Source organism: Solanum stenotomum, chromosome 10 (assembly GCF_019186545.1).
Source record: "Solanum stenotomum isolate F172 chromosome 10, ASM1918654v1, whole genome shotgun sequence".
Taxonomy (NCBI): domain Eukaryota; kingdom Viridiplantae; phylum Streptophyta; class Magnoliopsida; order Solanales; family Solanaceae; genus Solanum; species Solanum stenotomum.
In genome coordinates this window covers 39296549-39302346 of record NC_064291.1, presented here as the reverse complement: position 1 = coordinate 39302346, position 5798 = coordinate 39296549, and the positions used below count along the sequence as shown (strand labels likewise).

The following is a 5798-nucleotide window of genomic DNA, read 5'->3' as shown; positions in this document are numbered from 1 at the left end:
AATGCATGTGTAATTACTAACATGTAGTTAAATTCTAGCAAAGAAAAGAATTAAAAATATATAAAGTATACCAAATTATTACCCATATCGATAGTATAATAAGGCAAGATCACAAAAAATTCAGCCAATTCTCATTAAAAAAAAAAAATAGCCCCTAAATCTGGAGAGGATTATAGCAAACAAAGAAGAGAGAATATTCAAGTGAGAAGAGGAAAGAGACTGATGAAGAATGGGTGTCCCAAAAGAAACAAATCATGGGGCTACTGCAATACACGTGTCTACCTAATTAATAGGGTAAAAAAAGTTATTTGATAATACAACTCAGGTTACCTTTTGTACTACTTAATCCGTTTCATAAAAAGTGACCTGATTTGACTTGACACGAAATTTTAGAAAAAAAAAATTTGAATCTTGTGGTCCTAAATTAAAATTATGTCAAATATATTAAATTGTCTTTCAATCTTGTGGCTTTAAATATATCACGTGAAAAAATTGAAATTAAATTGAATTTCAGCTAGATATTTGAGACGTAAATTAACATAAATAAAAGGAAAATAAGAAGAAGAATGGCAGAGGGTGAGAGAAAGAGAGAGTGGAGAGGGTGGGGTGGGGTGTGATGTGGTGTGGTGTGGTGTGCTCATGTGTGTAAGAAAAATGATGAAAATGGTGGAATAATAGATGCAGGGATGGAGAAGAAGACGATTGCTCCTTTTTTTTTGTTAATTTTTTTTATTATTAATTTACGTGCATAAGTTAAGGGGAAAAAAGAAAAAAATTATTTTTTAATAACTTAACGCGCTCAAAGAAAGTGAACCACATGTTTTTTGTCATATTAGCATTTTGTGTCTAATAGGATTGACTTTTGAACAAATAAGATGTTCAATTGACACAGGGATAAATTGGAATATCTAAGTGAATTATGCAGACAACTTTAGATGGCCAGAGATGACTTAAGCCTTAATAATACAACTCAGGTTACTTTTTGTACTATTATATAATGCAGTGTTCATCCATGCTTGTTCGCTTATTAAATATGTAATATTATAATAATAATAATAATAATAATAATAATAATAATAATAATAAAGGCCTTTAAAAAATACATCTATTAGTGCATTGTGTACAACTGCATAAAGCAATGTTAGTACACCCTAAGTCCCACTTCTAATAAAGAGTTATTATTATAATTACTCAATACAAGTTACAACCTAGAATACACACAACAAAGTGATAACATATTAATGAAGGAGAGATTAACAGAGAAAGCGGTAATTAGAAGAGGATGAGATACAAGACCATAGAAGGGGATGGGATATGCCAGATAGTCAAAGTTTCAACATAATAATTTTCATAACTGTTCTTCTAACTCCATGCCCTTTTCAACAAATAATAATTGAATCTCGATCCCAAATGAAATTCTCAAAAATTTTACTACCGACTGGATAGATAATACTCAAAAGGGACTATATATGAGTCTCCTTTTTAGAGGAATATTTCTATTTTTCAGATAAAAAAATTATCATAATTAAGTAGACCTGAATTAAACAAGTACATTTGACTTTTCGTCTTGATTCATAATAGAGAAAGACAGGATGATCCATATATTTTATGAGGGAAAAATTGAAACAAAGGAGCAAATAAAGGAGAAAAGGTCATATTGCAATTACAAACACTATATGCAAACTATGAAATTGAGTGCACATATTACATAATTAAAGCAATACTTATAAGCTCATCCGCTGCACTTCAGTTAATAATGGTCCAACTCTCCATCCTCTTGTTGTTTAATTGTTATTAAGTTTTCCTTATAATAAGAAACCCCACAACCACCATCACCAATTGCTCCATCAATTCTCAAGCGCGAATGTTGAAATCCAAGATGTCTTGTCTTGTTAGTGCGAACATTATAGGAGAACAGTTGAGAAGCTCTAGATACAAAAATGAAAGAGGTATCATAGAAAGAGATAAAATATGGGAAGCATGGAAAGGTAATAAGTTTGTTCCAGACCCCTGGTTGGATCATTACCCATAAATCATAATAAAATCTTGGATTCGCTATCGAGTTCAAGATGGAAATGGACTCATCAAGCAACATCATACCATCTGCACATTCACGACCATCTGGAACTGGCCCTTCAATCTCTTCAAACATTTCTCTCCCAAAGTTGAATAAAAGAATGCTGCTGATATGGTTCCTAGTTAGCAGGCAGTACTAATTTCCATTCAAATAAACATTACCATATGTGTATTTCACGTCAAATACGGATTGTGGTTTGTGGAAATCTTCAATTTTTAAAATTCTCCATGAGTCCCTACGACAGGAATAGACTGCTGCAAAGTCACACGGAGGGTGAAAAAAGTTTACTACTTTAAAGTCATTAGTCAAAGGGTCTATTCCCAAACCAAAGTAAGGGTATCGATCCATCATGGGTGGAGGGCCAGGGAAGCGTCTCATCTCCCTAGTAGCAGGATTCAACAATGCACATGAAAGGACACTATTCATATATCCGTACATTAAGAACAAGCCGTCCACATAACCTATGAGGTATTTCATACCTTGGAACGTTTGGGAATTTTCTGTTTCAGAAATGAAAGTCATGGAACAATCATCAATATCATAATCATAGACCAAGAGATTTGGTGCACTGCTACGATTCTTCTTCTTCAAGTGTTGTTGAACGAAATCAGGGGTTTTGATAAGGGCGTATCAGTTCTTGCACGCACATTTGAATCGCAACAACGACTTGACAGGACATCTCAACAAAATCTCATTCACTATATCCTCAGGAAAATTATCATCCATTAAACTATGATTGGAGAAATTTGATTCAACAGAAGCGATTATGGCTTCCAAGGAAGAAAGTTTCTCATTTCTATTCTTCAGATATGTTACCATTTTACTATCATTAAATTTATCTTTAAAGAAAAAGGAAAATACATAAATAAATAGTAGGCATCCTACATTTCATTTTTATGGACTTTTATATTTTTAAAAAATAGATCATTTTATATATATATACTCATTTTTTAAAAAACAAAAGCAAAGATCGAGTTACTATTATTTTTTTCCAAACATGATAGTAGTACATTTATTTTGAAGGATATCCCATTCTAATCTTGGCAAGTGTTTAAATTATTATAGTCTCTTCACATATTTTGATACTCATTAATTTCCCTAACCTCTTTTCTTCCCTAAATCCGTTTAAGTAAGAAATATGTTTTGTACTCATAAATTTTAGGAAATTGAATTTAACAAGTAATTAGTTGGATTATTTTGTGGGTTTATGTTAAGGTAGTTTATTTGGTGATGAAATTGCAGGGATATAAAATAATATGGATTGGTTCGTGTGAAACTTTGTAGATGGACAACTTAGAGGTTGCTATAAGCACTCATTTGAGAGTGACAGGTGATTGTTTGTTTTCCTTTTCCACTACATATGATTGTTTATAATGTTTGCAAATTTTATCATAAATTTATCGCTGAATTTATTTCGAAAAGTCAGTTATACGCTTAAACTATCACAGCGATTTATTACACATACACCTATACTACTAAAAAGTGAGTTTATTTACTACCTGCGATGTATAGTACCACTCTCACATTCGAAAAGTGTATCTCACTTGCGCCAAATTAATGTCATATCATTGCTACATCAGATGTCATGTCAAGTTTCAAATAAAGTTATCCATGTCATTCAATTGTTTCTTCTTCCATGAACACCACCATAGAACCACTAACATTGCCATCATATTAATACCAAATCTATATATTTCACCATAAAAATCTTCTCTTTTTTCTAGTGCAACAAAACAATATGTAATAACTCAGCAAGAATTCTTTGAAACAAAATGTTCGCCATCATAGAACAAAAAAAATAACTTCCCAGAAAATCTAAAACAAAGCAAAAATGGAAAAGAAAATAAAAACAAAACAAACAGAGTTTTCTTTTTAGGTAAACAAATCTATTCACAAAGGTGAAATTACAACTTTCAAAATTGTTACTACTTAAAAAATTTTAATCTACAACCTTCTTTTTAAGCTTTGCAAGCCCCTGTCTCACCACACCAACCACAAATTTCACCATCTACTAATAAATTCACCATCAAAATCACTCTATCACTTTCGTTCCCACAAAAATCATAAAGATCCACCACAAAATTCAATATGTACCAACAGATCCATTATTATATTTTATTTTTTAGAATCAATCATCAATTTTATCAACCACCAATAAAATCGAAGAGTAAAATTGGATATAATAAAAATGTGAAATCAAATAATCATTAAAATAGAATATAATTGGAGATGAGTGATGGGGGGAAAGAGGATTCAGGTGGAGATGGGTGAGGTGGGGAGGGGTGGATGGAAATCATATATGAAAAATAATGGGGGAAAAAATAAAGAAGAAGAAGGAGGTGGGGATGTTATGATGAAGAAGATGAGTAGGGGTGTATGGGGTGTGGGTAGAAAGAAGATTTTGATTATTATTTTTACTTTATTTTTTATTTAACGCGTTTTTATTTTTTTATTTTTTTGACACGTCAGTTATAAGGGTAAAAAAAATCATTTTTGAATAGATCGCTATAATAGTTTAAGCGTGTAACTGACTTCTTAAAATAAGTTCAAGGATGATTTTATGCATTTTCTCAATTTTACTACTGCATTCTGTCCATGACTCGTATAGTGATCCTATTGACATGATTGTATTTGAACTTTCAACAATATCTTTATCTGTGTTCAAGTTGCAACTTTGTGGTACTATGATGAGATCCAGTTGCTGAAAGTTTTTTAGAGTGCTAGAATTCTTTGAGTTGATAAAGTATATATGTAGTGAATAAGAAAATAAGGTTTGCATGTGCATGCAGGGGCGGATTTAGGAAGGGGGAAGGGGTGTCACGTGACACTACTGAACAAGTATATAAAATTACGAAACAAAAGCAAATAAAGCATATATTATCTATATATGCTATAGGCGACACTATTTTAATAACAAGAGATGCGTGTAGCTTAGCTGGTTTTGGCTGAAATTTTATAGATCAGGTTGCGTATTCAAGGTTCCACAACCTTATTTTTTTATGTGTTTTTTCATGAAAACAATCAAGAAAATAAGAATGTAATTCTTGGAGAAAGACTTGCCTTGAAGAAGAATCTTGAAAAAGATTGAAAGAATCTAGAATGAAAGTGTTCTACTTTGATTTTTCCTTAGAGTGTTGCTTTAGAGTTTGAGAGAGAAGAGAATGGAGATTAAGGGATGAAAATCTGATTGATAAATATTTAGTATTATTAATGAAATTATTTTGAATACATTTCACAGAAAAGAAAACTCATTGAAAAGAATTATGATATATTTTTATTTTATTTTTTAGAAAAGATATAATAATATACATGAATTGTGTTTTATAATTTATATACAAAATTTAATATTTATTTTTCTCATTTTAAAAGTGACACGGCTTACAAAAAAATTATGTGTACGCCACTATGTGCATGGAGGCCACTCCTAGCCTTATATGCTTATTTTAAAGCTGGATTTGCATTACCCACTGCATAGGTGCATGGAGGCCACTCCTAGTTTTTTGTTGGAGACAGGACACAAACCTTGTTGGGAAAAGCTGGACGTGGAAGATGGAATGCTTTTACATTATAAAATATAGTAGGGGTGTGCAAAAACTGAATCGAAAAAAATATTAGTGGGTTAACGGGTTTTATAAAAAAAAGTTTATTGGGTTATGGATTTTTAGTATCCAATAATCCAATAAGAAGATAGTAAGCTACTACTTCCTCTGTCCCAATTTAT

At 31.5% G+C, this 5798-nt stretch overlaps 1 pseudogene; it reads right to left on the bottom strand.

Annotated features, from left to right (window-relative positions):
- Positions 1-1750: 1750 nt before the first annotated feature.
- On the bottom strand, positions 1751-2896 carry LOC125842963 (F-box protein CPR1-like; annotated as a pseudogene).
- Between the last annotated feature and the right edge of the window lie 2902 nt (positions 2897-5798).